The sequence below is a fragment of the Zootermopsis nevadensis genome, unplaced genomic scaffold (genome assembly GCF_977971745.1).
Source record: "Zootermopsis nevadensis isolate Lab colony 2312 unplaced genomic scaffold, Znev_1.0 Znev_ptg000003l, whole genome shotgun sequence".
Classification (NCBI taxonomy): Eukaryota; Metazoa; Arthropoda; class Insecta; order Blattodea; family Termopsidae; genus Zootermopsis; species Zootermopsis nevadensis.
In genome coordinates this window covers 11,005,831-11,030,322 of record NW_028259135.1, presented here as the reverse complement: position 1 = coordinate 11,030,322, position 24,492 = coordinate 11,005,831, and the positions used below count along the sequence as shown (strand labels likewise).

Here is a 24,492-nt window from a genome sequence, read left to right as displayed (position 1 = left end):
AAGGAATAGAGCAGATTTCCGACCCGTTGGCTTTTATCTTAAGTTTGACGCCGTTTATCGCCTCACGCGAATTTAGTACCGTTTCACTTCAACAATTTTCTGGGATAGTCTGGTTGAAGCTTACATACGTTTCGGAGGTGCTTGCTGCCTCCATCATCAGAGTGATCATCACCCTGATGATGGCAGCAGCAAGCACCTTTACCAGACTACACACGGCGCAACAACCCAGAAGACAGTCATCTTCATATTCATCGCCGTACAGACATCAACTGGGCCTGTTCCGGAGTCAAATTAATTCGAATTACTGACTGACTTCTGAAAGTCGCAAGACTTATTCTATCACCATATGGACAGGTCCATAAATGCCATGAATATACATACCATACCCTCAAGCGTCCACTTCAACGCGGTGAACATGCAGTAAAACGCAATAATACCAACCTGGCGCACAAAATGACGACGTCCTCCTTAGATCCTCAACAGATTACACAGGCGTTTAGCGCCAATCATCTCACTAGCAACACCTATTCTAAGATAATTAGATCGGCCTAAATTACAAGTAAGTAAGTCAGCTTATTGAAGATATGCATTAACATTCGAGTGGGAAGTTCTGAAACAGAACAAAATTCCCATTTCTAAACAAACTAGAACAAGCATTCGAATCATTTTAGTGAGTTATCGTACTTAAGAAACAAGAATATTAAATAAGGCGGACGATCGGCATCAGCGTAACTTCCAGTGGTGTCTAACCGAGACAGCGCGCTCCACACTGGGTCACACCTTCCAATCAAGGACATGAAAACCGAGTGAGAGGAATCGAGAACACTGCTTCTACAGGGTGTACCGTTTAAAACGCAATCAACATCAATCACGTACCACAGTACAGAAATGAAATCAGAAGCAGGTCCAACCACGTGTAATACCCTCTTAACCCCCCTTTCGGTGAAATTCGACTCAAGGTCAACATACTTCTTGCTAGGCCAATGCTTACGCCAGATGCGCAAAAGCTGCACAGGTGCGAACATGGCACATTTACGAACAGAACGTAGAAGAATTCTCGAACGTTACTTCAGACCTAAATTCTTTGCTGCTGCTTGTAAAGCGCCCTCACAAGGAAGTGCCGAATAATACAACATTTCGGAACAATGGAAGTATGTCTGTAGGAAGTGAGATATAAACACCCTGTATATATCCCGAAGCAGACGTTCAGTTCTGAGACGTCCGTTGAATATATCGAATTAAATTTGTATTCCTTCGTGGGCATTCGCTACCGCCGATTTCACCTCTTTCTCAAAATAACCATTTCCAGGCGAATGTTCGTCGTAAAACAGCGTACGTTGATTTCCTTTTGCTTGAACTCGGATTCCGACACAACTTATTACTTAGACGGGACTGAGCTACTATCGGAGCAAAGCGGCGATATTTCCCGCTGCAATGAGCTGACGTTACAGCCAAGATACTCATCGCAGTAATGTTAGCACTTATCGTTCTACTCAGTACGATCTTTAAAACTTCAGCTAAGTACTGTTTTAAATATCCCGTATTCACTATTATATTACAGAAATTGAAAATATTAATACCGTATCGTTACACTGCGTAGCATAGTGGGGATAATGAAATCTAGGAGTCTACTATGGAGCCGGCAAGGGGTGCATATAGAATTTTGGTGGCAAATCCTTATGGAAAACGACCACTGGGCAGACCAAGAAGGAGGTTGGAGGATAATATCAAGATGGACCTTAAAAAGGTGGGCTGAGAGGATCGTAAATGGAGTCGGCTCAGGATCGTGTCCGGTGGCGGGCTTTGGTGTTGTCGATGTTGGACCTGCGGGTTCTGGTACCAGGTATTTAGTTAGTATCTTCGCGATGCGATTAGACTAGGTGTGTAAAACTGCGGCCAAATGTTACAGGAGCGAATACGTGCATCGGCTGGATTGTATGGACGGGGGAATCGAAGGGGAAGAACCCGGACATAGCCACACCCGTCCCAGTGCCACTCTGCCCGTCACAAATCCCACGTGAACTAACGCGGGCGCAAAACCCGGAGGAACCAGCAACTAACTGCCTCAGTTGTTACAATTCTGTGCCGGAAACACACACTCCATCGTTGGTTCATAACAATGACCTTGGAAACCACTGTTGCATTTGTTATTCCTTTTGAGCATGAGTGTCTTATGTCCACAGTTCCCTTCAGATGTAATCAAAGAAGCAATTTCGTGAAGTGGAGCAAAGAACGCCTTTGAAATTTCGGTGTACTCCAAAGAGTACACCTTTCCAGTCTTGTTTAATGTCAGCGGCACACGCGTCTTCCTGTCTTCCTTCCAGATGACGCGACCTTGAAAACGTAAACATACGGGGAAAGAAAGTACATGCCACAATGTATCTGTAGTAATGCTTCTGTTCCATGTCACTGCAAGTACACTCTGATGGGCAGGCGAAGTACAAGTGAAGACCCTGAACCCATCTTCCAGCACCGGTTGTTTATAATCTGATTGCACAAAAGTTTCATGACGAGACTCCGATGCACGGGTCGTTAGTCACGGTCCATGCATCGAACGTATCGGAACTAATTTAACAAGTTAGGTTGTATATGCATAGAGCAAGAATCCTAGTGCGCTCTCCAAGTTTTAACCTTGACTTTCATGAATGATTCCAGTCAGGTCAGGGTCGGGTATTCTCCTGATCTCATGATGGAGGCAGTCAACACCTCGTCAACGTCGTTAAACTTCTGCCAGACTGACTACACGGTGCAACATCCCAGAAGACAGTCATCATCTTCATACTTGCAGCCGTAAGAAAATGAAATTTCATCTGGACAAGTTACCAGCTGATAAATATTATATACTTTCCTACATTCGGCTGTAAGACTAGAATGATAAAGCCTAAACTTAACACAAAGTCCGAGAAACAGCATTGAAATATTATACTACTCTACACAGGTTCACAGAACAAAGGAATTAACGCGAATTGTTCTGAGTTAAAAGCTCTTTTACTACTGAAGAAGCATAATAAATCAGCGATTGAAGACGAGAGAATGGGCTTTCTGAAGCAACTGGCGACGACAGTCACTAAAAGCAACACAAGAAACTTCTACAAGAGAAAGCAACTAAAGTGGCAAAATTAAGATCTACAAATTAAATCGTTCCTGATGTAAAAAAGAAAAGCTCTGTGTTCGTATACCTAAGAACGTTTTTGTGCAACAACTGCATATAGCCACAATCTCATACGTAATGGATAAAGGCATGACAAAAGAGACGCAGACAATGGTAACCATTTATCACACGAAACAAGGGAACACGATAGCGTATCGTGAAGCGCCCATTACTATAAAAACAGCTTCACGAATCGACCTGAAGAAGAGGAGGCATGGAAACAGCATACTGACGCGTATGTGGGGCAAACAGTTCAATCCGTACACGAATCACGTCGCATCGAAACCCGCCAGTACGACGTGCACACGCCGTTACATACGTGCTACCTTTCTGAAAGTGTAAGACCACCGTCTTGAGAAAGGAACAACACGTAAGCACAAGGAAACGTCTCCTGTTATCACATGAAACACAACAGACAATTTTACGCAAAAATTTATTATGATAAATAGAATTTAAGGTTTTCACGGCGCTGAGTCAGAAGATGACAGTCCTCTAGGTCAGTGGCATTCAACCTTTTTTGTTCGCGTACCCCCAGATATAATTTCTCTTCAACTTTGCACCCCCAAAGTCGTTGGTGTATAATTCAAGTTATATATCGTATATAATCTACATTTAAAATAAATTAAATACATTACATTACTGGTTATTCAGTGTTTATCGTAAAATAATATATATTTTTTTAAATTTCACGTACCCCCGGGGGTACGCGTATCCCAGGTTTGACAACCAATGCTCTAGGTTGTAGGGCCGTGTAGTCTGGGAGAAGTTTATTGACTTTTCAGAGGCATTTTCCGCCTCCATCATCAGGGCGATGAGTACTCATCACCACAAACAGGCAACAACGTAAAATGTGTGTAATGAAGAAACATCAGAAAAATCCCTCCTGAATGGCATGTTTTTCGGCAGAGATGCAGGTACACACACTTCTAAACACAAGGCTGTGGGTCAAACGCGTCATAGACGTGCTAAACTAGTAGGTTATGCATGCGTCTGCAGTCGTGATGGTATGTAGCGCCCCCCCCCCCCCCGGGGACGTACGCACGTGGCATGGCATGAACTAACTTCAAGGGAAAAAACAATGCTTGTTGTGGCAAATGATTTTCTTGTGTTCCGAACTGCGAGGTTAAACAGTACAGTCCAATGAGGAGACTTACTTAACAAGATATTAAAGTAATTGTGTTAAAACACTGCATTAACGAAGTTGTTACAAAGTTGAAGATTGTTGTATTCTAGTCAAAAGCGCCGTGTACTCTGGTGTAGACGTTTACCGGTGTTTCTGAGGTCCTTGCTGCATCGCCTTGTGGGTATGTCAACTTCTACGAGAACGCACGGAGCGACAACCCAAAAGACAGCCATCTTCACACTCGTAGCCCGGAAAACTGAAATCTCAAATTAGCGTTTTTATCGTCAATTCTCTCATTCGAATTGTGGCATAATCCAGACATATGCAGAAAAACTAAAGGTTTCTTGTACACAACAGAAAACTTCGATACAAATAAATAAAATGAACAACGCGCAGCCAGCACTATCGGGCTTAAAGGCCATCATGCAGACCCAATCTCACTCCAAGGCTGTGTGTGGCTTCTCTTCCTCTACGTCCCAGATCAGCCTGATAACACGCAACCCGTTTCACATTTCACAATCGGCAAAACACATGCCTAGGCCACGCGTTAACAGATGAGATCGAATGGAGAGTTAATTATGTATTATACTCTGCAGGTCAAGATCGTTAGAATGAGTTCGTCTATGAGAATGGCAGACGAGGCTTAAGGCCTACGTATCACCACGGCATTTGGCGATCATTCTTTACGACGTAAACATTTCCCCATTCCTGATATTAAGCACCAGGAAAATGGACGGGAATGGCCAATTTCACTCCCGGGTCGCCTTAACCAGGTATCCACTGGGCAGTGGGCTGGATGGGTCCCAGAAAAGGTCTTGACGCGGTGACGAAAACCATAAGCTTCCTTCTTCCGGGATCCAATCTCCGGTCGTCTAAATCGCAACCACTTACTCAGCTGACTCTCGGGAATTCGCCTTCACGTTCAGATTCGCTCTTGGAGATTGTCATGATGATTAAGGCAACCACATCAGAAACGTCGATGAACTTCTATCTGACTAAACGGCGAAAAGACCCAGAAGACGAACACATCGTAGTTGAAGTTATTTCAGACAGATCTGACACAGTAAAAAAAAAAAATTCATCCCCAAAAAGAAATAATAACAATAATAATAACCTGTAAGACGTAGACAATTGCAGGCAATAAAAGATTCTGGCTCAACTTAGCTGTGATTGCGTGACCAACCACGCATTAATGTTGCACGCCGAGCCGTGAGCTAGATTAGGCCAACACATTGCATTAGCATGACATTAAAACGCTAGGCTCTGTACGAGTAGAACCTGAGTTCCGTACAACAAGAAAGTAGGTTCAACAAGTCAGCCAAGAAGAGACATTTTGCGACCGTCTGCAGCGATGCAAGTCTGAGAATTCCGAAATGCGAGATAACCCAACATGCTAATTAGGTAAATAATCGGTACTTATTTTGAGAATTATATCTAACCTAAAATATACTCTGTGGACAGAGCAGGTGGTGCATATAGTAAACCATTGTGCCTTAAAGGATTAATCATAGTTATACGTGAATCATGTCTTTGCGAACGCTAGTTTAGAAAGCCCACCGTCATACTCACCGCGCACTTAAGAGCGTAATAATAAGAACTAGTTTCAATTTTATTACTTAAGCTGTGGAGAGAGAAAAAACACGATATACAACAAATAATTTAAATTCTCAAGTCCATCTAAGACACGAGCGCAGTTCGTGAACTGCAACGCGGTACATCGTGATTAGCTTCAACGCCTTCCACCAACACACGGAATTGCTATTCACTGTCTCTGGACCAAAAGCGCTTGGTCATAATTAACGATACATACATATCAGACCACCTTGTCAAACGAAATGAATCGCTTTCCTCTGCTCTAGAGAGTATAATTTCAACAGACATAAAAATATGTAGCCTACAACAGACCTAAGAAACTTCTAAACATGTCTTCTGAGGTACTGAGCCTTGTAAACTGGTAGATACTGACCGACGTTTCAGAGAAGCTTCTTGCCTCACTCTGATGATAGAGGCATTCCACTATCTACCAGGCCACCCGGCGGTACATCCCAGAAGATAGACATTGTCGTGAAAACCTCAAATCTCACAAACGTCTACCAAGAATAAAACTAAGGTAATGACGTTTAAAAAAAACAGTCTAATTAGACCAGCATTTACAGGCTAGTGGATAATCTGATTAGAACAAATATGTCATTTTAATTACCTTGGGTACGATATCTCTTTTGATTACGATAACTAAACAGACTATGAGACTTTGAATTATATATTTATCCTGTGGAACAATACGAAGATCATTAAGTGATAGACAAGTAAGGAAATACAAAAATGTTACAAGGCATTGACACTTCCTGTCCCACTGTTCTATATGGTTCACAGACATGAAGACAGACAGGAAGAAGGATAAAGTGAGGATAGAATCAGCAGAAATTAAATTCCTCCGGTTAGTGAAAGCATGGACAAGTCAACATCGAATACCAATACCAAATCAAGAAATGAGACTAGAACTGCATAGAAATTGTCTTCAAGAGAAAATGAACAGACATACAAGGAACTAGACCAGAACAGGCCGGAACTATTACCAAAACAAATATTAAGCTAAATAAGATAGCAAGGAAAATGTAAAAGCAGACCAAATGAAAGATTTAAAAAAAAACACTAAAGAATATTTTTCATAACCCTCGCGTTATTGCTGCACGTATATTAATACCTGTTTTATGTATATGATTAATACGTGCGATTGCAGCATCATCGATCACCGCAAATCAAGATTTTCACCCACGCGTTATGCGAGAGTTAGCGTCTGCTAATGGCTGCCTGTCCATAGCACCAAACGACGGGACTAGACCTAGATAAATGAATGAAAGTGAATCTTCTCTCGCTGCTGCAAGCATTGGTTACATCACTTACAGTCGTGCACCTTATAATATCACAAGAATGAGATGATGTTCCTTTCACTGTGTGAGATGCCTCTGTACCACACACAAAACGGATGCACGGGTTCATTGGAACATGTGCAATGCACTGGGAATCACTTGTTGGTCTAGCATCACTTAGGCTCCTGAATAATGCGATCCATAAAGGGCATTACAGAGTATGCAACTCACGCATAATAATACGCGTCACGTAAGCGTAGTGTTTATACAGTTTCGTCAAAATCCGTCCAAGAGTTCCATAAATGCGTTTGGGTAAAAGCTAACTTAGGTATTTACGTAAATGGCCTTTAGGATAAATTAAAGAATACTTAAAAGTAATTAACGCCGAAATAAATTAAACTAATGTTCCCCAAAACGAAGATTTTGTGTAAGAATCTTCCAGTTCGCGAGATCTGATGCTCACACAGCGGTGAAGATGCCGAAATTGAAAACTGCTGTCGTGTACTCTGGTATAAGTACAGAGGTTCATGCTGTCTCCATCATCAGGGTTATAATGAAGATGTCGATGTTATGGTTTTGACACAGTGTTGACTCGTACGAGGCACACACCGTTTCGGGGGAACATACTTCCTCAATCTTCAACCTCGAAGACTGAAAGTATGTTTGTCCGAAATGTTGGTATCTACCACCTACGCGTCCACACGGCGTCACAAACCATAAAGACATCGACAATATTCCAGTTATTTGGCAGGCTACATCACTATTTTCTCAATTCGTGAATATTCATCCATATTACATACTAAATTAAAATTTACCTGGAATCTTAACTATTTCTCGTAAACTACGTGGATTGGTATCACTTTTAAACACTCAAATGTTAAACAGGCATCGTATAGGCCTATGTACCTGAAAAATACACCTGCTATTAAATATTTAAGACGGTTTATTGACAAACTATGGTCAAAATTCCATACATTAATAAAAACTAGCATGCTACAAGAGCAGAAAAAGAATATCGATTCTATCTGCGACACAAAACCAGCTCTTATAAACATTTACGAGAGTTTTCTGGCAATAAATCGTTAAAACACGGTTATGGAAACAGGAAGGCGTTGATCAAACTATCTAGAGCAGAACCCGTACCAGGCTTAAATATGCACGCTTGCCAGCGTCTCGGAAGTTAAGATGGTCAGATTTGAGTCAAATCCCACTCCGATGACCAGCGAATAATGCATTCAGCTTGAGTACGGACAGCAGAATATTCTCGCAACTTCTGTACAATTAACAACGACTATTTCACTACGAACATATGGACGTAGTTAGCAAGAAATCAGTCCTGATGCCACGTGGACGACGAAATCAAACAAAACTCCCAAAACGTCGTTTCGGTCAGATAACTATACCGGTGGCAGGTCTGCATATCGAGGTCGCTCAATTACTCGTCCCATCTTATTTTGTTCCCATTACCCAACTGTATTTGTTGTAATCACGGTTCGATTTAATGTAAAAGTAATTATAAGTCCGTAACGCGGTGACCAGTTCAATTACTATTTCGAAAACACCGGAACAGAGCATTAATTACGAATTTTAAAACAAAAATCTGGTACAGGACAACCTCAGAAGTTTTAAAGCCCTGTACCAGAGCCCACAGATAATCCTTTGTAAAGATAACATCACAGTGTGGACTTGCAAGTATAAACTAACATGCCCTGAAGAAGGAAACAAAACGTTTCTCCGAAACTTTGGTAACTACCTCACGACGTTAGAACGAAGAGCTGATATTTGAAGACGACTGTTTCTGGGTCGTTGTACCGAGTATAGTCTGGTAGAAGTTTACCGACGTTTCAGAGGTGCTTGCTGCCTACATAATCAGGGTGATGAGTCTTACACGGCGTCGTGTGAACCTCAAATCTCGTTAAGTGTCGGCTATTAAAAATTTTTGTCACGTAGGTTAGTTACTGCCAGCTACGGACACGTAGATGGTGGGGGGTGGGGGTTTGACCCTTTCCCTACAGTTTAATTTCATTCACGAGAGTAATAACGCTTCTGCGCCACAGATGCTACGATGTGCAACGACTTTCGTGTTTCTCGACTGAAAACAGATTCTTCGTAAGAAAACAGTCGACCTCCATTCTGAACACCGCGAAAGTCATTCCCACTACATGTTTCGAATTTCGAAATACTACAATAAAAGATGCAGACGTTCAGTCAATGTGGAGAATTATGTTTCGTAAAAGTTCTGAAAGTGGTAATTCGGCACAGTGGGGCACGGGTGATTTCGGTACGAAAATGTGACGAATTAATGAAACACGCAGAACACAGCATTACTTTAACACGTGTTACAGCACTGCTGAATTTCTTACGGAGTTGTACACACTGGACGCTCGTTCGAAATAGAGACTTTATCGTGACTGCAATTTTGTAACATTTAACAACATTTCATTTTCCTGCAGTCGTGCTACTAACTAAATTACTGACGCCATAAAGCAGAGTGATTCTTCAGAAGCTGATAGCTGCGGTCAAGAAATTCTCTGCCCTTCATGGAACATGTTTGGTTAACAAGAATCACATCCAAGTTATTTCTTCTAATTATAAAAGGATTGTCACAGCTGAGCTTCAAAGTCTCGGGTTTAAACAAAACCCAAAGACCGGCTATCCAGACGCGATTTTCCATGGTTTTATTCAGCTGCCTACTATAACACCCCCCCCCCCCATAGGAAAGTAGACGGGGTTTCGAGAAATGGATTTTTCTTTCTACATTTCACAGTATTACAGCACCTGTACGAAAGTGGCAAATTGAATAATCGGGTACAAAGGAGAGCGAATTTAATTATCTTTATTAATGCATCAAACCCCGAACGACTTAGTTAAATTCAGAGGGGGGAAAAAGAAGAAATTTCTACAAAAAGGTGTTCTTAGATACCGACTATAAAGTTATGTGCAGTGTTACCGAAGTATATCGGAGGGGAAAAAGCTTAGAAGAAAGTACACGTCCGATGTAAAGTGATCGATAAAATTGTCGATCTAATGAAACCTGAAATGACTTCACAAGTTTTCCTAAAATTCTTCAATATCACATTTAATCAAAATTGGTTCATCCATTCTCGTTGTTTCGTGCGTACGGGCAGACTGGCTGACAGATGGGGCGATTTTTACAGACGCTCCACATGGTTGCGAACGTGCCTAAGAAGGGAAGACTGTTTAGAGAACTTCGAAGGTTCAAGTGTACAGGAACCCAGTCGCCCTGGACCAGACAATAACAAACACGATGACTTCAGGCGTGGCTCTAATTATGCAGTTCGGATTCGCCCGTCATTCGATTTGGAAAATACAAGCATTTTCCTCGAACATCTGGAACGTTGACAGCCTGTCTAATAAAGTGAAAGTGTTCGATATGACCAAGACGCTGTTAATAGAGGCAGAACTTGTCGAAATAGCTTAGACATTTTTCGTTCCAATTTTGATCGCACTGTGTGTCTTACAGTAAAAGTCACTCAGCACAAAAAAGAACCTGATATACCCCAGTCTTCTGTAGCTTAAAATTTAAATAGCATCCTTATCCGATACAGGCATGCAGCAATAGGTAACAACGAGTTATCTCAGAGTTCAAAGGTATAACATCGTATACAACGACATTTAGAACAGTACAGGTGTAGGATTTTGGATTTTCACGGCGGTGAGTTTGAAGATGGCTGTCTTATGGGTTGTTGAGCCCTGTAGTCTGGACAGGGCCTGATGATGGAGGCAGACATGACCTCTGAAACGTCGGTAAATTTCTACCAGACTACACGGCGCAACAACCCAGAAGACAGCCATCTTCGAACTCACCACCGAGAAAACCTCAAAACCTACACATGACGAAATCAACACACCGCACAGTCATTAACCGTGTTGCAACTCGGGGCTCTAAAACATTTATTCATACGAAATGAGAGGGCAGAACAGTCATAACACGCGCTGTATTTAAAGTTCAGTTACAGCTAGAAGATAATGTTGCATCAACGGTTAATATCGGCTAATTTAGGATTAATATAACCGACAGTGGGTGCCTCGTTAGGGTTCACGTTGTAACGGAGTGGCAACTCATTGTGTTCGCATTCAGGGCAGGGCCATTAACCTTTCTAGATGAAAGTCGGCATAAAACGCATATATTCTCTCGCACTTAACTCTATGAGCCATCGTTGACTTCTCGTGAATTCACATATTTGCGGCATGTTTAACGACGCTACTCACGACTCGAATGATAGAACGGTTAATGCATAAAGTAATGGAAGAGATACGTAATGAAGCCTAATTCAAAAAGCTATGTACACATTTACCTGGAGGGTAGGCGTTCTGTGTACTGCTTCCGATTACTAACCCCGTGGAACAGCGTCTTTCTTGAGAAACTGACGGCCGCTCATCTGGTCATGAAATTTCCCAAACTCTTATGGAGCCCAAAGTTTCATTATTGTGGTGACAATGGTTCCTGACATTGGTTCCTATCTCGAGCCAGATGAATTCAAACCACACCCTCAAACTCTTCCTTCTATAAAATCCATTTTCACGTTTTCCGCCAATCTACGTGTATATATATCAAATTATCTCATTCGATCATGCTTCCTGCTTAAAATTCTACACGCATTTCTCATCTCCTCGCCCAACTCCCACCCCCTGATTTGTCGACCCTAATGGCAGAAATGTCTGGCGAAGAGTACAATTTGTCAGACTCCAAAATATGCAAGCCATTGTCACTTCTCGCCTCTCCAGTCCCAAATATTCTCCTCTGCAACCTGTCCTCCCAACATCTTCAGCTTGTGTTCCTCCCTTATGGCGAGAGAGCCCGAACTTTCGCTCTCATTCGTAACGCACAAAATTTACCAACTTACCCCACGCAGCAGGGTCATTCTCGAGAAGCCATTCACGTAATTCCCAGACGTTGCTCGTAACAGCCCGAAAAGAAACACTTCACATATATTTTAGTCCCCACGTTTGCCAAACGGTAAGATTACTACTCGTCACTCTCCGAAGTGTTCGCTCTAATAATCAGATTCATTAAACACGGTCAAACCCGCTCACGTGCTTACGTTCCTGACCCCGTACGTGCATTTCACATTGTTATGCAGACTGCATAATCATCACAATTAGCGCAGATGTGGCAAGCCTCGTTGTTCGCTTGCTGGCTGTAAAACGTAAACCAGCACGCGAAATGCATTATAAGCGAGCAGACTGTAACATTTCTCAATAAGGCGACAAAAAATTTTACACGGTTTGTCAATAAGTAACTTATTTAAAAAATATAAACACGTATGCTTATGAGCCTGCTAATAAATGCATATTTGGCCGAAGACATAGTTCGTTACCACTCTGCAATTACTAATTGACAATGGGTTAAGTGTTATTGCCATCAAGTTGTCAACAGCTGCAGTCTACTTACTCACTTTGTCACACTTATCAGATTGGAATACTGGACTTTGTTTTAGTTAAAACTCGCTCTAAAGCAGTATGGCTGTTCTAAATACATATAGAATGCGCGCGATTATCAGCATCGTATTTTAAAACCAAATCAAACAATTGCAACAGCAGTGAAAAACATGCATACATTTTAAGAGCTACTGACAGCTTAAGATAGCTGTTTTATATAAAAACGTCCTGATGATGGAGGCAGCAAGGACCTCCGAAACGTCTGTAAAACTTCTACCAGAATAAACGGCGCAAAAACCCAGAAGAGAGCCATCTTCAGACTCACCGCCGTGGAAACCTCAAATCCTACACACTGATAGCTTTCCAAATAGTCTTAGGAATGATAGGAACTCAAGGGGTAAGAAATTTCTACCGGATGAGATTGGAAGCTGACGCTCGTAACGCGAGAATTCCATCGCCTTGACAAAATCTGGTCCAACAGGTTAAGAAGCAACGCGTTTCCTTTCCGCTTCGCTACAAGATCTAAGCCGAACAGACAGACAGACAGACAGAATGTGGCTGCAGTTTCGTAGCACAAACTAAATACACTACAAATTTAAGAAGAGACTTCATTACTGATAATCGAGTATGTACATAGTTCAGTGTCTGTTGCGCCAGTATCAAACTGAACTCTGCCACCTCAACATCAGATTTATCGAAAATCCGTTCAGCTGATCTCGAGTTGTTACAGACAGGAACAAGATATTAAGTGTATTTTCCTACAATTTCGTTGAGATCGCGCCTAAAATGGTTGAACTGGCGTTATCAAGACGTGAAACATTAAGCTTAAAGATGTTATGACCATCAGAATCTGAGCGGCTGCTCAAAACAAAACAAAATAAAACAAAAACAAAATGGTGTTGATTAAGACAATTCACTGACCCACGGGGAACTTTCCGCTCAGTTACGCAGTTCTAGACAAGTAAAAGGTTGACCTCTAGCGTACGAATAGAAAGTATTTCCATCACCTTGAAGCAAAATATGAGATATAGGCTATTTAAAACAACTACATTTCTTCTAGAATAAAATACCTCACTTGACACAAATTCATCTGGAGTTAGCGGGTTGGAATCCAAACCACTGATACACAGATTGACCTCTTACTACGACAGTCTATTTGACTAGTTAAACCGTCTTTGCTGTGGATGCTGAATTCATCATGTGACGCCCAAACTTTCTTACCACAGAGTGATTAAGAACCAATCCAGAAACAATTTATTTCAGAGCTTCCGTAAAAATATGAAGCTCGTTTACAAGTGGACCTGTACCTCGACGCGCAGAACATTTGTTCAGAAAAATCTAATTAGGCAAAATGCAATGAAAAAGTAATTACAATTTAAGATGAAGGTGTCTGTTAGTTCGGTCAAGTCTCTTCGTTTAAAGAAATTTTTAACACTGCCGTAAAAAAAACTACGCTAGGCTACATTTAAACCTTACGGGAACTTACCAAAATCATAAAATATGAAAAATTGCCATATACTAGCGTGTTTAAATGTGTACCTCCTTCTCAACGATGCTCAAACAGTTCTCAAATATTTTTTTTCTGTCAAATCAGGCTCTGGGGCACTGTCTTATTGCGCGCTGACAGAAATGCAGTGCCAAAAGCCTCAGAAAAGCCGAAATAAATAAGTCCAAATTTGACACGTCTCGAGAAACATCTTACGTGCCATTAGACCAGGGTACATGGCACGCGCATCAGTCAGAGGGGAAAGAACGGACGAGAATGTGATTTCTGGTTTTCACAGCGGTGACAATAATGTTGTTCTTCTTATTCCAGGTTTTGGCTCCGTGTAAACTCGTAGGTAGATGCCAAAGTTCTGGGGGAAAATACTGTCTCCATCTTCAACCTTGAAGATTTTTCTCCAAAACTCCGCCATTTACCTACGATTCTACATGAACCCAAAACCCATAACATTATCATCAACCGATACTAAGTTTTAATGGCATCCAAAGTAATTTTTTTCCTTCTAGTAAAGTGTTAAAACGAACGCAGTCCGACCTGTCGCGAAGCAAAGTATGATAACGTCTGAGGCAGAATTCTCCTTCTGATCTTTTGCTACGGTAAGGGAAGTCACCGCAGTTTTGCGATGACTCGGTTCAATACAACGGAGTGACGATGCATTTATAATTGCACGTATTTCACGCCTTCCTTCTTCTTCCTTTTTATTTATTCTTTTATTCTTTATTTTCCCATTCCTCAAGCAACTGAAACGGAACAAGAGTGGAAATGCGCCGACCTACTCCGGTTTGAGGAACACAGATCTAGCCACCACACAACAGAGTCGAACTGTTTCAACAAAGACCTCCCATACCAAATTTAATGGAAATCCATTTTAAGCAGGTTCGTTCCGACGTAGACACCCTCCCAATCACACACACTCATTTCAATCTGAGATTTGAAATTTTCACGGCAGGGAGGACGACGAAGCTCTGGGTTTTGGCACTCGTGGGTTTTCTGATGAATGCGTTACCGAATAAACTTGGCTCTGGTGATGTGTAGACTCCCAGGTAGATCAAAACGTTTCGAATAAACATACTGACTCCATCTTCAGGGCTAAAGATGGAGATAGTATGCCTCTCCGAGACGTTGACATATACGAAAAAGTGTATAAGGTTCCAAAACCCATAACGACATAAGTTCATTTTGTTCGTGCAGGTTGACAGATCACAGAATATTTACTCACACACAATGTTGTAAGTGGAACTCGAAGCCACGACAGGACCAAAGACAAATAACGATGGCATAGACCTAACTCCAGTTTTTTACTTATATGAAAATTCACGGTGTGTGGTTCGTATGTTAGATTGGCAGTCCTATATACCCCTTTTTCCACTGTGAAAGTCAGAGCAACTAAATGGACACTTAATCGGGACAAAACCACTGTTCCTCCATATTTTACCAGACACATTAACAGGGAGAATGCGGAAATAAACCTCACTAGTCGACATATGACAGGACATTCTGTTTCAGCGAAGAACACATCTTCTCTTTTTAATTCATTGTGCAATTAGCATTCCTCAGCAAGTGACTATCAACACCGAGCAGCGGACCAGGGGTTGCTAACCTTTTTCCCGTAACGGACAACCGCGAAAACGGCCATCGTAAAAACAAATGCAGCAAAAACCGCGAAGAGAAATAATTACATTACGAACAAATCTGATTTTATGTTCTCACGTCAAGACTTACCGAAACAGAGTTTTTTACACACTCCATGTTACAAAAAAAACCGTGCTTAAGGAACAGATAATGAGTAATTTTCTTAGAAAATGCCACAATTATTTACACCTGAACTCCTTAACCAATGTGCCATCTGCAGGAGACCAATAAGCCGTTCGATGAAATGCTAGTAACCTGCTCGGTACACACATAATTTTAACGTGGGAACTTCACGGACGGGCGCAGTCAATTTCATTCCCACCCCGCGGCACAGTCACTAAACAGAGTTAAGAAAATAGTCTCTGTTTACACTAGGAATTATACGAAACACAAAAAGTGCAGACTCGAGGATTGTCAAGCAGTAATGTATCATTACACTTTCAAGGGTTAAATTTAAAACAGAGACAAAACCAAAAGATCTAGATCAACAAATAAAATCCGAATTTCAAACTAAATTGAAAATAACTCATCCTCGTCGCTCCTGGAAATATAGTCTACTTGTGTTACATTGAGCTAATTCTCCCATCGCCGTAGTTAATCTGCAACCTCTCAGACACCTTTGGCATCCACAGTCTCCAGACTTCGCAGACTCCACTGGGCCGTAGTCACTGTCCCAAGTTACGCCCTGGTGCGCGGGCGGAGGTGTCCCCCACAAGGAAATGACGAAGGGGCGGCCCCGTACGGATTTAATCACTGGGGTACGTACGGCATACAGTGGAAAGCAGAACCTTCAGGAAAAGCGCGTTTCGCTCAGCTGCGCGACAAATGAAGCCACTTTTACTCAACTCTCACAGCCGAGTTCCGTGTTTTATAATGAACCATCTCAAGGACGTTCAATTTTACACAGGAATGGGCGTTGGCCATTTTACAGTTAGGAAGAAAAAGCGTGTAAAAATCAAAACTACATGGGACAAATCAGCCGCCATATTTGTAATTATTTACAGAATATGGAATTTAATTTGCAAAATCAGGAAAAAAAAATTTATCTAGGCCTCTTTTCTTGAGAATTTCGAAATTGTGCGCGGTAGATGCAACTTATCTCTCTCATAGTATACAAAAATAATCAAAACATGCGAGTATAAAAAAGGGGAAAGTAAGTAATAAATTTTAAAAAAAACAACTGTAAATTTCATTTCAGTCCCAACTGCCTTAATACACTAGAGATATTATTATCGGCTTTTTAAATGCATTTTTCCAAGTTTTAAAGAAAAATACGAGATATGAGGTTCTCACGGCCGTGAAGATGTCGGTGTTGGTCTTTAGCCATGAAGATAGAAGCAGTATGTTCTTCCGACAAGTCAGTATCTGCCCACAAGACGAACATCTACCACTTCGCAGGATGATTCTCAGAGCACGACTAGAGGGCGCCGGGCTTTACACCTCGGGGTAACAGGGGGGGGGGGGTGAAAACAGGACAGTTCCGACGTTTCACGCTTGCTGTCTGTAGCGTTTCCTGATCAGAAAAATTCGTTTCGCAACCTTGACACAAACAGGAGGGTTCAAATCGGTATGGGATCAAATTCAGCTTCTTCGGTGAATTTCCGCACCAGATTACATACGCAGAATTGCATAAAAATTAGAGATCAAACAGGAAATAAACAAATATTTTATTTTCGTCTGTTGGCAACATTAGTGCACTCACTCCCTCACGCTAAAAAAAAAAAGAAGAACTGAACTGCTATATTACGATCTCTAAATGTTATCTTACAAATCCGTAATTTACATACAACGAATCATAATAAAATCACTTTGCTCTGTGATCACGTAACAGCCCGCATCGTTTTACACAGCCTAATGTATAAAATTATAAACATTTCAGCGGCATTACGTACTAAACCTCTCCCGACCATCGAAGGCCGTATTGTGTGCAAATGGCGAGTTGTCAATGACAGCAGGTGTACAAGGCCAGCCTATTCTTTGCGATTTGTAGATTATCTGTTCAAATTAAATCTATCTAGCACAGCCCGACGCTCCATAAACAGCAACACCTAATGGCACAGAACAAAGGGATGCTAACCTATCGCACATAAGCATCTTAATTTGTAGGTATATCACAATAAATATTCAATAAGCAGGCATTTGTATCAGGAATGAGTAGTCATAAATCTTCACGAAGCGTATATTAAAGTCGTTCTGAGAGCATAATAGAAAATAATTACTAATAACTTGCCACTCAAAACGGAAATTTAAATGAGGGCGGGTGTCGTCCGTGTTGTTACGCCGTGAAGTCTGGTAGAAGTTTACCGACCTTTCACAGGTCATTGCTGGCTCCATCATCAGGGTGTACGTGACATTTCCAAAAGCGCTAGATTCTAACGACTAGAGGTTCCTAACTAATTACATGTCATACAACGCGAATATCTCTTGCCCTATTTCTTCCAGGCGCGCCCACAAAGACATTTTACGACGACCAGATCTGTGGTGCTTCCGAAAGGCGACCCCATACAGCATTTTACATCTCCGAAAGACAGCGACCGTGTATCAAAACAGCCAGTTCAGTCACTGGCACTAAACCACTTGACTGGGGTTCGATTCCCGCCGGGGATTTTTCTCATTTATATCAATGTATCCGGTTCAGCTCACCAGAATTCTCTTGCAATAAACAGATCACTTAGACCTCGTATTTAAAGTTCAAAGCGTTACATAACCGAGGCAGTGGGGAGCAGCTTCAGAAGACAATTGTCTCAGCTCTGGGCAGCTTAAGGCTCAAAGTTCCGCGCCGTCACACCTAAAGAGCAAAACGGGGCAGTGATCACGGCCGCCATATCAAGCCTCATACAAATTGTCTAATTATTTCAAACGCTGGTGAAAGGCACTGTGTTATAGCAAGCAAGTAAACACTACTTTCATGCATCCTACCATGACATTGAAAGTAACTGAGAAAAACCTACTCATGGTGAGATCTACGCATTCTCACGTCGGCGAGTATGAAAATGGCTGCCTCCTCGAATGTTCTGTCGTGAGAAGTTTATCGATGTTTCGGAGGTGTTTACAGATCGTCCTGATGATGGAGACAGCAAGTACCTCTGGAACGTCGGTAGACTTCTACCAGATTACACGGCGAAACATATTAGAAGACAGCCATCTTTAAAGCTGCTGTTGTCAGGAATAGCGTGTTCGGGGACTGGTCCGACGATCTCCCGAATATGAAGCAGTGCCTAATGCATCGCAACGTTGAAGACAGTAAGTCGGAAAACATGAGAGACGACGCTTTAAGGACACACAAACTACAAAGACATTATATTTCAGGTCTCCGAAACTCAGAAACACACTGTAGTTCCGTTACAACTATAATTTCACCGTTTCTTGGATCAACATAACGTCGCTTTGACATATTTACAATTCTCATCAGTGTCCTCAACCCATCGTTTATGAAAATTTGCAAGAACAATGCTAGGACTTCACAGTGAAAGTTAGCACTATGGTTGCTTTCTCGGTCGCTCACATAACTTACACGTAAAGTATCTTTTAAAAAAGCTTTGTTAACTCAAAACGGACTTCATCGTACTCTATTCACTGCTTAAATGAAGCATAAATACAAGAAGGGGCGTGGCAACAAACACTGCAATGCTATATTTAAAAATTCAGTCCGTACCGCGAATTAAACACGGAATTTCTTCAGTTGGTCAACGTTGTTCAAGAAAACGTTAGTCTGAGACTCGTCAAATCTGTGAATACACCGTGTAGGCAAACCGCAGTACGTGAATGTTAAAGCGTGTGGTACATATGAGTACCACTCGGGTTTAAAATGTCATGACTCCAAGGAATCAACTTGACGCTTGTGTTGCGTCATATGGAAATGCAAGACAAACTGAGCTAAGAAAGCGTGAAGCGGACACTTCCTTTCCTCGACTAACGTCGAGTTTCATAAGCTTCTGCCTAAGGGCACGAGCGGTACCAGGAAAAAAAGCTGGTAGGACTGCGGATTCTGGGATAGTACCTAAATCAGAGTACTTCTAAATTATTACATTTCACCTTTCGTGGCAATCTTTCCATATCAGATTTCACGTTCCCACGGCAATGACGACATGAAGATGGAGACAACACGTCCCTCCGAAACACTGGTATCTACCTGCAGGCCCACACCGCGTTCCAACCCAGAATACCAACAACGATACATTTCCATAACATTCGACGATCTGTTCATCTCAAATAGCGAGCCTTTGTGTTCTTGGCTCATCGGACATCATTTAGTCTCGTATGTTTTACGCGTTCCGCGATGCCAGGCACACACCGAGACTTTCTGTTTACTCAGAAACTGCACCCAGCAGGACTACAAAGCGCGTCTAATCTCACACTGTTTGCACTACTCATTGCCCACGCACAAACGCGTCCCAACACCTGTCAACCAACTGTGGTCCCATCCGATCTCAGTGGTTTCAAAGAGCGTAATCACCAACCGAGAAAAATCTCGAAGATCGACCTAAAGTATAACAAATGTAATGGAAGAAACATCGATGGTCCTGACATACAAGCCACTTTTCCTATATCCGAAAGAAAACTTCGACAGAAGCCCTTTCGCCTGATGATGGAGGGAGCAAAGACCTCTGAAACGTCGGTAAACTTCTACCAGACTACACGGCACTACAACTCAGAAGACAGCCATCTTCGGATTCACCGCAGTGAAATCGGAAGAGTACGCAAGACCCTGATCAACTGGCCTTTCTGACAAGGAGAGGACTCGTCCAGGCATCATGCAGACACGTCTTGCTCTAACTGACCTTGCCCTTCGACGGCTGGAGTCCTGCCTTCAAGAATCGTCACATGATGCCAACCACTACAATGAACAACACCACGTAGAAAAACTCCTTTTAATTTTCTCGTGCGCTTTATGTACACCGCATAAAGACACTTACTCTCCCTTGTATTTCGTTGTACATACAGAAACCAGTTACGATCTTACGGAGATAACTGTATCTTTAAGCCGTACATAAATTTTCAATTTTTATTTGTTCATGAGGTTTATAGATACCCATATGGGTACTTTACGGGCACCCTGTATATTTAAACAAACAAACAATATACTATAAGACACGCTGTTTGTCGCTCAGGGAATAATTACATTGCTAGTTGACTTGTTGATCTGTGAATAGGTACCCACACATACACAAAGCCTGTTATGAGACGAAACAAGTTTTCGACTTGAAGGTACACAAGAAAAACAAACATCTCCGAAAGAAAGTGTTGCTGTAAGTACCCAGACTTAGCGAAGGCCCCGCCCGGGATGGGAGCAGACTGTGCCCGGATCCGTCTAAACACTACAAAACTTGTCCTGCTCCGTTACTAGTGCAAGGCCATCAGGTACAAAGAAAGAAGTATCAGCTGTGCTGGTTGCCGATCTCATCTGACTGCCCGCCAGCGTACGAGTATGTGTTGTTTCAAGGACTTCAGAACCGAACCAGATGACAAGACATCGGTCATCATCTGATCGCTTAATTTAGACGCCACACATGGTTTATTTGTATCGCAAGGAACAGTGGAACTGCGTCAAGGTTCCCATGGTTAAGCAGTGCTTCAGAACACAAGGAACGGAAACACGTCAATTTTTATCTAAATATGGAGGGAACAACGTTGTTTTTACTCAAAAATTCAATATATGAAGATTTCAAGACCATAAAATTGGTTGTTACTATCAGGACGGACGGACACGAACGCCATGGTTCTCCTTCAAGTGGTTTATATTAGTTTCTGAAACACTTGTTGACAAGACATTTTCAAAAAACTGAGAACGAAGTTTTATTATTTGTGTAAACGCGTGTACAAGAGAGTTCTTTCAAAGAATCGCGTTTCAAAATGACGAGTACATCATTTCCACATTTTCAAAACAGAATAGGGAAAACGAAACCGGTGCATTTCGCTGCAGAACGAAACCTGAAATGCAGACACACGAAGATGACAATTTTAAAACGGCGTCCCGAAATTTCGAGCGTCAGACCCACCCGACGCAGAACCTGCAACTCAGTTATTTCCCAGCAGACACAAAAAAAAAAAAACAAAAAAAAAACATTCTTCCTGAACAAACCTCATAACAAGTGAGAGGTCTAACCGCGTAAAAAAACAACCAAACCGGAGAGTTATCCCCCCCCGATTTTTTTTAACTAGCCTGCTGGAGTCGGTAACTCCAGTACAAAGCTCTGTTTCGCATTGCATAAGAAGCCTGGGTAATTGAAGCAATGGACCTAAATATTCTGTCTTCCATGCAGGAACCAAGCGTTCATGTTAACCGTATTAGTCCGGCTAACACTTTGAAAAATGGAAATATAAAACGTTTTCAGCCATAATTCGTGGTTCATTGCTACTCCACGCACTGGAACACAGCAAAGCCGATAAGATAAGACGCATCTTAGCCAGCTGCAGCCAGCCAGGTGTTGTTAGCCAGATAGTTCGGACTTACGCCTTCCGCGAGGGCCGAGTTGGCTGCAGCTGGCTAAAGATGCATTTTATCTTATCGGCTCTGCTGTGCTCCAGTGTGTGGAGTAACAATGAACCACGAATTAAGACTGAAAACGTTTTATATTTCCGTTTTTCAAAGTGTTAGCCGGGCCAACACGGTTAACACGAACTTCCCGCCTCTGCTTCCACGCCCTCCTCTCATTTGGCTGCCGGCAGTATTCAAAGGGCACTTGTCTTGTGGAACTAGAACGAATGTTTGTTGGCGACCGGCACTGCTGTGTTCAACAACCTTGTCAATGTGCACAGCCTCAGGCCTTCTGTATTACCGTCACCACACAACCATGTACTGTTACTATCGCCTGTTACAACGCAACATGTAGAACATTTTTCCAACTCTCGGATCCGTTCAGCAAATTGGACACACGCTCAAGACATTAAAGTGTTGTGCCTCAAGGCATACCTTGTAATGCGAGGTACTAATCCTGGATACAGTCTCTGCTTTGCCCTTCAGGGTTTTTTTTAACGCGAAGGTAAGGACACAGACTGAGAACAAATTCTTAGAAGAATATTCCGACCTAGGAAAAATGAGAAACTGGACAGTTTGCAAAATGAGGATGTCCACAATTTGTACTCGTCATCAAACATTAAAATGATGACAACATCAAGAGAGGTGAGATGGGGACACCCTGTAGCACAAATTATGGTTAAGACAAAATCCGTACAACATTTTGATTGGATAACTTGAAGCGAACTGACCACTCGGAAGACCTAGGCGTAGGCGGAGACGATATTGAGAAGGATCTTTATGAATAGTGCTGGAGGGTTGGATTGGATTAATCTGGGTCAACATAGGGGCCGCTGGGAGGGCTCTTGTAAAATCTGTTCCATAAAAGGTGTGGAATTTGACTATCTGAGCGTATTATTAGCTTCTCAGGTATGACTCTGCTCCATGGAATCAGTAAATAAGATTTGGGTTGAACGACGGCAGAAAAGGGGGGGGGTCCCCGCCTCCCTGATCGTAAGATTACCGCTAGAAACACGTGTACCGGGCTGCGTCTTGCACAGATGTGAAGGGAGAGCGGCGGACGACAGTTCTGGTACGAAGCATTAGCTGTTGTTACCCCCTCACTTTCAATCGCACGCAAATTAGAAGCCGCCAGTGAAAGCAATCAATCAATGTTCACACTGCAAATCTTAAGGATAACACAAACGTAATTAAGCCTGACAAGTCATTACCTACTATGACGTCAATTACGCCTTTCAGATTCTTATTACGTACGTCCTAGTCTGTTCCTTGTTTCGTGCTACCGTCTGGAAGTTTAAGACCAAAACCCCAAAACACTGAACTGAGGAAAAACACAAACTAAACCTAATGTTCGACATTTCAAGGGTACCTGATACCTCCATCATCAGGGTAATAAAGGAGGCGGCTAGCACGTCTGAAACGTCGGCAGTCTTCTACCAGATTACACATCATAAGATCCCATAAGACAGCCGTCTTCATAAATTACAAATGCCTAAAACAGAATCCTGAAGGAAATGATAAATTACGGGAGTAATTAAGGCTATCAAAGGCGTAATTTCTCATCCGGCAGAAGTCTCCCAGTGCTGGTGCAGAAGTTAAATCTAGTAAGCTACGGCTAGGATGGACGAGGCATGGAATTCATGCAGAATTCTGGAGAGAACAATTCTTGGACAAAGTCAATTTGGAAGACCAAGAAGGAATGGGATGCCAATATCAAGAGAGACCTTAAGGAAGCCGATGCGGATGGAACCGGTTAATACCACGGGTGTTGAACCTTCTGGTTATGCTGCCAGTGTTGGCTATTATTAATGTTGTTATTATAGCTGGTGTTGTTTTTACAAAGTACGGATTCGGAGTAGAAGGCGTGCAGAGTCCGTGTTGTTTTGAAGCAAGTCAGAATTGGTGCTCAAGGGCGTCTGAGTAAAAGAGAAATTTGTGTGAAAGGTTCGCATGTGACAAATTCTTTCAGAAGTCTCATTCAAGGGGAATATTCGGAGGGCGATAGGGCCCCCGGGTTTTTAAAAGTCACAGACAAAACAACTACCGAATTCAAGTGAAAGGTCAATATCAGATCATCAAAGGCATAAGAAATTTTGCAATGAAACAGAACCACTTTAGCAACAAACAGTTATGGAAGACATCCTGGAAAAGCAACTGGCATCGAAATTAGTTAGTTAGTTAATTAGTTTAATTTGAAGGGAAATGAGAGAAGATACACTTTGAATATCAACACAACGCAATACAGTACGAACTAGAAATTAGTTTAAGACGGCTGTATGCTATGTTGTAGCACCGTGTAGTCTGGTGTAAGTCTGCCGACGTTTCGAAGAT

The 24,492-nt window shown here is 42.1% G+C and overlaps 2 protein-coding genes across 5 annotated transcripts in view; one reads left to right on the top strand and one right to left on the bottom strand.

Moving 5' to 3' along the window:
* Positions 1-24,492, bottom strand: part of LOC110840209 (uncharacterized) — an 87,257-nt gene that overhangs the window by 36,222 nt on the left and 26,543 nt on the right. The window lies entirely within an intron of this gene.
* LOC110836233 (uncharacterized) overlaps positions 1-24,492 on the top strand; it is a 47,578-nt gene that overhangs the window by 672 nt on the left and 22,414 nt on the right. The gene's annotated exons all lie outside the window — the stretch shown is intronic.